The sequence below is a fragment of the Trichechus manatus genome, unplaced genomic scaffold (assembly GCF_000243295.1).
Source record: "Trichechus manatus latirostris isolate Lorelei unplaced genomic scaffold, TriManLat1.0 scaffold00167, whole genome shotgun sequence".
NCBI lineage: Eukaryota > Metazoa > Chordata > Mammalia > Sirenia > Trichechidae > Trichechus > Trichechus manatus.
This window is the reverse complement of record NW_004444103.1, coordinates 746,316-755,599: the sequence shown is the minus strand read 5'-3', so window position 1 is coordinate 755,599 and position 9,284 is coordinate 746,316.

Below are 9,284 nucleotides of genomic sequence, written 5' to 3'. Positions count from 1 at the left end.
GTACATGTAGAAACTTTTGAAATGGTGTAACTTTGGATATGTATATTTTCACCAAAAAAAGGTCCTACAAGGTCGAGAAGGGAGGGTGTTGACGTGTTGTGGGGTTGTTAACCAATGTCATAAAACAATATGTGTACTGATTGTTTAATGAGAAACTATTTGTTCTGTAAACCTTCATCTAAAGTACAATAAAAAAATATTAAAATGAAATCTTTGTCTAGACTAAGGTCATTAATATAGTCTCCTGTGCTATTGTCTAGAAGCTTTATTCTTTTACCCTTCATCTTTAGACCTGTAATCAACCTGGAATTTAGTTTTTGTCTATAGTGGGAGGCGTCCTAGTGTAAAATCACCAGAAAGTTATAGTAAAACGAGAAGGAAGAGTTTATTTGGTATATATTCCAAGAGGCAAAAGTGGGAAATGGTCAAGCATGCTGCCAGAGCTATGTCTGCCCGAGTCCAAGGAATGTTATAGAATCATCTATATATAGATATTACAAATAGGTAAAATCCTTAAAAGCTTCACCTTTTCACAGATTGGCTAAAAACTGCTGAATCACCGTGATTCTACATTTTGAATTATCTTTCTTAGTGATCATCAGTACAAGTTTCAGTGACAACAGTCAGAAGGGTCTTCTTCACTGGTCCAACAAATCTTACTATTTACTAAAATGCTAATAGAAAAAGATAAAAGTGGAAAATCTGTGGGTCTTTTGTGCTCTATCTAAGTATTTGTTTATGTGAAAATTTTCCTTAAAGATGTTTTCCAAGACTGTCCCAGTTATTGCTGTTATGCCTCAGGACCCAGTTGATATGTTCTTGTGAGTCCTTGTCCTTCCAGCTGGGTCACATTCTTTATACTCAAGGACAGGGAATAATGTCCCCAATTTTAACTCCTAAGTCAAAGGTAAAGCTAGGATTCTTTTTTTTCTATATTGCTATCCAATTTACCCAGCGCTATTTATTGATAAGACCGCTGCTGTGCAGTGTCACCTCATTCTAGGGGTTTTAAATAACACTGTCCAAATGGAGCAAAACCTCAGAAGAATGTTCTTTCCCATAACCTATACATCTTTTTGTTTGGGAAACTAGAGTAAAAGATTGCTTTAATTTTTTTTTCTGCTAATGCAGAATATTAGATACATTTTAATGATCCTTAAACCAAGACCACCGCAAGATTTGACCATGATCTTGAATTATTGCCATGGTCTTGAGAAAGCAACTTAAATTGGTTTTGTTCTGCCTTTTTGGCTTTTTTTTTTTTTTTTTTTTTTTTAATAACTGTCAGGAAATGAAAGGGATAATGCTCAAAGTCAGATTTTCTTACCTAGATTAAGTATATTTTTTGCTGAAAAAGTCTGGGTTTCCATAAGAGTTGTCACTGATTCATTTGTATTGTCACTGGCATCATGTACCTCAAAGATACCTAAGTTTCTTAGATTATTGAAATAATGTAAAAATGTTTTATAAGTCCTGACCTGCTAGGTTCAAATAAATTGTACAGTTGAATTAGATGTTGAGAGAGCCATCCTTATAGAGTGATAGAGTTGAAAGAGCTGTACTGGAGGCCAGGCTCCTGAGTTCCTGTATGGCTCTGCTATTAATTCCTTCACTTTCTTCTTGCATAAGCGTAAACTGGGCCAGACCAGTAGTTCTCAATATTTTCTCTGCTGTGACTTTGTCACACATGATGTTCATTGTCAACATGCTCTCATGTGCATGCCTGGGCCATGCTCTGACCTCTGTTCACTAGTTTCATCTTTAGCTTTCTGTCTTCTCAAAGAAGCTATCCTGGAGGCAAGAAAATGAAAAGGGTACTGTGTAGTTACAAGCTTTCATTCTCTCTAATTTAGTAAAAAAAAAAAATTATTTTTACTAAAAACCCGCTTTGGCCACTTTAAGCTGAGAACACAGAATAGCTTATAATTTTTCATGGATCCTTCTCATTTCTTTTATCTCAGTTTTTATTACATAAAGTCCCAGAAATGATAGGCTTTTCTTGCAGTATAAAGATGATTGTTGTTTTTTTCCAGCAGTTCTAAGAAAATGAGTTGTTCCTCCTATTTATTCTCAGTTAATTCCACCTCTGACCAAAGACATACATATATTTATTTGCCAGGAGTTTGAAGGTTAAAGGTGCATTCATTAATATACAACACAGTGAAATTAATTTACAACTTGTACCAAACATATTTCATTGAACCTAAGATGCCATCAATTGTAAGATGCACCATCATTTTAAGTACCACTAAGAAAAAAAAAGTATGCTCCCAATTAAACTACGAATTATTATCAAATGTAAGATATATTCCATTTTTAAAAAATATTAAAATGCATTAAAAGTGTCTTGGAAGCTATGAAATATAGTAATCACATTAGGTTTCTAACCAAATGATTTGCTCCATTACATATAAGGGAAAAAAGTATAGGTAGATGAGCATGGTAGTCCTCATATTCATCAGAACTATCTGGCAATTTCTGGATCCCTCCCCTGGCCTGCTAAATGGAGCAAGGAATGTGTATTAAGCTAAGCCAGCCAACAAATAAAAAAAACTTCCCAGCTGGTTTTGATGATGAACCATGTTCGAGAACTATTGGAAGAGAAGAAGCCCATCTCTGATCATTGGCCTCGCATCTCTCTACTTCTGTTGCTGTTACCTAATCTCAAGAACCAGCAAAAAGGGATATCAGTTGAACAGTGATCTGATATGTTGCTGTTTTTTCTCTTCTATAATGAGAAAATGGATTGATGTATCAATGCTTTTCATATTTTCAAAAAAAAAAAATAGGGATGTATGTGAGTACTATTGATCCTAAAATTTATTCTTGGTAAAAAGTACAAAGCATTAAGTAGAAAGTTTGTTATTTTAGAAAGGAATAAATTCATCACAAGAACCATAAGATAGGTTTGGTAATGGCCAAATTAACCTATTTCTTTCTTTCTTTTTCTTTTTCAAGTAAGTACAAGTTTATCAGGGAACGATACAAGCATAGTGTATTTTAAGTGCAGCAAGTCATTTGACAAGCCTCCTATGATATCCTTGAGGATCTGGTGATGAAATATGTACCCAATAATAATATTAAGTGAATTTAAGATTCAAGGCTGGACAAATAAATGAAGCAGGTTTCTATCCTTGGCCCTATCATTGCTGATGTCAGATGGATCCTGGCTGAAAGCAGAGAATAACAGAAAGATGTTTACCTGTATCTTATTGACAATGCAAAGGCATTTGACTGTGTGGATCATAACAAATTATGGATAACCTTATGAAGAATGGGAATTCCAGAACACTTAATTATGCCCATGAGGAACCTGTACATACACCAAGAGGACAGAACATGGGGATACTGCGTGGTTTTAAGTCAGGAAAGGTGTGCATCAGGGTTGTATCCTTTCACTATACTTATTCAATCTGCATGCTGAGCAAATAATCTGAGAAGCTGGATTATGTGAAAAAGAATGTGGCATCAGGATTGTAGGAAGACTCATGAACAACATGCAATATGCAGATGACACAACCTTGCTTGCTGAAAGTAAAGAGGACTTGAAGCACTAATTGACGAAGATCAAAGACTACATCCTTCATTATGGATTACACCTCAACATAAAGAAAACAGAAGTCCTCACAACTGGACCAATAAGCAACATCATGATAAATGGAGAAAAGACTGAAGTTGTCAAGTATTTCATTTTACTTGGATCCACAATCAACACCCATGGAAGCAGCAGTTAAGAAATCAAAAGACACATTGCATTGGGCAAATCTGCTACAAAAGACCTCTTTGAAGTGTTGAAAAGCAAAGATGTTACTTTAAGGACGAAGGTGTGCCTGACCCAAACCATGGTGTTTTTCAATCACCTCACTGATCAACATGGTTAGGTTCCAAAGACCAGGTTGTTATACAAAATCAGCATTATGTGAAAATGGAGAATGACTACATCATTGCATAATTTCTAAATTACATCATTACATAACTGCCAAACCACTGAGAACCATGGCAAAGCCAAGCTGACACATAACCTTAATCATCACAGCCAGCATTACTCTCGCCTCATACCCTGGCGTTCGTTACTGCCAGATATACGTTGTTAATGTGCAAATTAGTCAGATGGTAGATTTTTTACTATCACTGGATAAAGAGATCATCAAAAGTGAGGAGAAGATATATATATATATTTGTTGTTAGGTGTCATTGAGTCGGTTCTGACTCATGGTGACCCTGTCTACAACAGTGGAAAACACTGCCCAGTCCTGCGCCATCCTCACAATCATTTTTATGCTTGAGCACATTGTTGCAGCCACTGTGTCAATCCATCTTATTGAGGGTCTTCCTCTTTTTCGCTGACCCTCTACTTTACCAAGCATGATGTCCTTCTCCAGGGACTGATCCCTCCTGATAACATGTCCAAAGTGTGTGAGACGAAGTCTCACCATCCTTGCTTCTAAGGAGCATTCTGGGTGTACTTCTTCCAAGACAAATATGTTTGTCCTTTTGGCAGTCCATGGTATATTCAATATTCTATATAAACTATATATATGTAGTTTACCAAAAAATGGGATCCTAGTCACACACTCTTTTGCCATTTGCTTTTATGCACTGTTGAATTTTAAGGAAGAGTTCCATGGAGAACAGTTAATAGTTATAGAATTAAAAACATAACTATCAACTAATGCCATATAGTGACTGAAACAAAGGATCTTGTGGAGTTTGAACTTTAAAAAAATTCCATATACATTTTTGATCCGCTTATGTTGTCTAAAGTCACAGGAACTGGTAGCTTTAGGAACAGCGGAGCGTGCATCTGGGAGTTTTACTCTTGGATGTCCACGGTTCCAGTCATGATAATCATTTTCTCCATTACAAACTCCTCTTCTGTTTGCACAGAAACTCCTCTTCTGTTTGCCCTCACACAAAGCTGTGCCCACATATCATAAATATATTAGACTTTTTTTGATAAAGTGAGTTTCCCACAGTTTTACTATAATAATTGTCAATAACATTTCTCTAGGGATTTTTAAAATGAGTTTAAATAACTAATATTTGGAAGATCTATATAGTGAGAAAGTCCCTGAGGATAATTAGCATAATTCTTTCACTTTATAGTTGAAGAAACTAGATTCAAAGAGGCAAAACAATCTGTCCAAGGTTGCACATCAAATGTGTAGCTGAACTAGAGAACTAATTTTATTTTTATCTTCTAACTCAGTGCCCTTTCTATTTCACTGTTTTTAAAAAAATGATAATTGGAAGTTTTAATGACTAAATTAAACACAGTACATTAATATTATGTCAATAAACTTGTTAATAACCGATTTTAACTCGGCAATTTGTCAACCTAATAAGCGTGAAGATTTGCAACATTTATTGAGCAAGTGAATAGTACCGTATTTTTACGCAAATAATGCACACCTTCTACGTTTGCCAATCACGCCATCCCCTCCCCACAAGGTATTTTTGTAAGTGAACTATGCTATTTTTTTTTTTTTTAAACAACATGTTAAAAAAAAAAAAGACAATTGGTATAGTAGCGCTTTTGAAAATACCTCATGGGTGGGGCATGGTTGGTAAACAAACATAGAAGGTGCAAGGTATTTTGCGAAAAAATACAGTATAGTTAATTCTGAGTTTTTTTTTTGTACCATGCACATGCACATAATAGTTTTGATTGAATTTCTGAAAAGAATATGTTCAGCAGAGTTAGACAATTGTATAGCACTTCTGGAGTCATCAGACTTCTCACAGTTGTCTATTAACTATGGGACTTTATTGACACAGAAAGGTCTCAGATGACCTGAGCAAAGTTCCAGGTTGGCATGCTGGCTGCTTCGGCTGCTGTTAAGCCACAGAGATGCTTGCCTTTGAAGAGGCACTGATTTGGAATATTAATTACAAAGACCGCAAAATGAAGGAGAAAACATATGCATAACCTGCAGAAAAGAGAATTTCTTATGTGTAAACAAAGTGAAAGTTGTCTTTGATTGACAGCATTTCCCATTTTGCTTTGGCATTGATGATTTGAGCTGTCTTTTCTACTGACTGCTTAAATCCTATCATGAAAGGATTTTCCTATTGCTCTGAAAATAGGAAAAAAGTTAATTTAGTAAAAGATATTCTCAGTAGGTTTGAAATTAACAGGAAAAACAGCTGTTTAAGTCAATTCTCTTTCCACTCCAGGGTTTCTTTGAATAATGTGTTTCTTTAAGCATTTAAAACGTGATAGGATGGACTATAAATCAATTTAAACATGTCTTACCTGGAACAGTCCATTTCATAAAGCTAGGATAATTTTTTTATGTCAATTTTTTAAAATGAAGTAAGTATTCCCATATGGAAGAGAACACATGACATTTTTTAAAGATAATCCATAAGACACTAAGAGGAAAATTGGATGCATTATAGTTTTCTAGTTTGTAGACATTTCTGGGGGCTACATAAAGATATTATTCACATGTTAGATTTCCATTTCCTGTTAATTTTGACATTGGTTTAATTAAGTCAGCTGATGATACTAAATAACTACGGTAGCTTCTGCAGAAATAAGATGACAGCTTAAGTTTAATTCTGAAAATGTATGCTGTGAACACAAGACATTGATTTGTAAACATCTCTTATTGGAGCAGAGACTTAAATTCATAAATAGAAAAGTCTCTTGCTAATTCCATGCAAGTCATGACGGGAATTGCAATTAGATCTTGATTTATTCCTTTGCAGGGTTATTTCTGTGTTGACTAGGCATGCGTCAAAAAGTCAACACAAATTCTTAGTGATGCTATTTTATTGCCTGATGTATGGGCACATATGATACTAAAATAATATTTTTTATAGATTGCTATTTCTCTCTGCTTTTTGCTCAGCCTTTTAAAATGTTTGTTAGACATAATTCTTCTATGAGAAGGCATTTTGTAAACTACATAGAACCCATTGCTATTGAGTCAATTCTGACTCATAGCAACCCTATAGGACAGAGTAGAACTGCCCCATAGGGTTTCCAAGGACAGGCTGGTGGATTCAAACTGCTGACCATTTGGTTAGCAGCTGAGTTCTTAATCACTGCGCCACCAGGGCTCCAATCAATATCGACGAATTCTTGTATTCAACATGTATTTATGGAGTTTCGACATGGGTCAGGCACTATTCTAGACAGTGGAGATATGTCCATGAAGAAAAGAGGCAAAGATTCCTACTTGTGGAGATTCTAGCAGAGATATAAACAATAAACTATAATCGATAAGTGAGTGAAATAGATGCTAGATGCAATTAGTTGCTACAGAAAATAGGAAAAGTAGAGTAGGTTAAGGGGAGTCAGGAGTTCTGGGAAGAGGTTTGGGGCAGATTAAAACTGTAATGTGATAGTCAGGATGGGTCTCACTAAGAAGTGATATCTGAGCAAATTGAATGTTTTTATTTAAAACATCAACACACTTAATTAAAAGAAAACTTTTTAAACAATTAAGAGATTATCAGATATTTTCTTGTACCCAATAATTTTTTATATAAACCCTAGACTTATGGTTTAGCAGTCTGTACATTTCTGTTTATTTCCTCTGCATTTATGTTGCTTAAATATTAAATTGTGTTTATCATTATATAAATGTTTTCTTAATAATTTTTAGATTTTCACTAAATGGAAGCAAAAGGAAATGTTGAAAAAATGATGCTGTGTTTTGAACTAGGAAAGGCACATTAGATAATCCTTTTATTCTAGGTTTTTATAAATAAATATGCTTTTAATGTACGTTGCATATTTTTCATATTCATTAAGAGAATGTAGCATATACTTTATGTAAATAACACTAACAGCAATACTAAATATTTATCTCATTCTTATCATGTGCTAGTCAGATCTTGGGCTTAATATTTACTGTACATTATTATTCGAATGAAATCCTTACTATAGTCCTGTGAGGTGGTTCTTGTTACCCCAGGTTACAGGTAAGGAAACCTCGATTACAGAAGTTAGCAAGTGGCAGAACTAGAATTCTAACCCAGGTCTTCTTCAGTCTAAAACTTTGTTGTTTGACTTGCCACCATTTCCCAAACTATGTACATCATAGTTTTAAAATGCAAAACAGTTTTGCATTTTACAGGCAAGAACACTTTTTATTTTAAGAATTGTGTATTTATTTTACAGCATTAAATTTATATTCTATCCAGTTCTCATTAGACTTTAAGACCACTGATTAAGAAAGAAAGGGATCCTGACATTTGAAACCGTGATATCTGGGAAGATTTGGAGAAAGCTAAACCTCAAAAGCAACCAGAATCACTCACTTCTTCTCCAACATGTCTTGAAGAAGTAATCCAACTCCCTCCCACCCTGCTGGACTGCTAAACATTTCCCTTAGGAAACTGCTGTCTTGGCCAGTAATGAGAATACAAATTTACAGCCTGAGGGGTAAAGTGCAAATTTAGATTAGGAAAGACAACAGTTACAACCATAAGTGACTAATTTATATATTTTAAAATTTGAGTTATTTCATTTACTCATTCAGTGCAATACATATTTATCCAGAAGCTACTATGGAGAAGCACTGTGTCAGATGCTAATCTCTTGACTTTAAGGGCAGAGGGCACAGAAGGGGATTCAGTAAATGACCCAATCATGTCCCAGCCAATATAAAACTGCGCTTGTGACTAGTGCTTCCAAGGAACCATCTGCTGGCCTATGAACAGCTACAACAGCAGGCTTAACTTACTTAGGGGGAAGCTTCCCTGCTGGGTTGGAGTTAACCAGGAGAAGAGGCAGGGGCAGGCATTACACATGGACAGAAGAGCATGTGCGCGTGGTTCTATGGTGGTAGGAGAAGGCAAATAGAAGGGACTTAAAGAAGGTGACTAAAGTGAAGAAAGTGAGGCTAGCTGCTTCTTTTTTTTTGGTAAGGAGTTTTACCTTTTGTAATAATTTGTATTCCTTACTCAAATTTTGATAAAAAACTTGTATTACAAAATTGTGTTTTAATTGTATTTGTTTCTAAGGTTACCTTTTTATTACAAATAATACTAGTTTTCCTTTTACAGTAGCAATATTTTTACTTTAAAATCAATTTATTTAAAAATAGTGAGCTTTAATAGCTTTATAATAAAAACGATTACAGATGTATATCAATTTAGCAAAAACTATGAAGGTGGTATATGCATGACTCAAGTTTGAGAAACATACTAGGTCTCCACCCACTCCCAGTGCCGTTGAGTTGATTCCAACTCACAGCGTCCTTACAGGACAGAGCAGAACTGCTCCATAGGGTTTCTAAGGCTGCAAATCTTGGAAGCTGACTGCCACA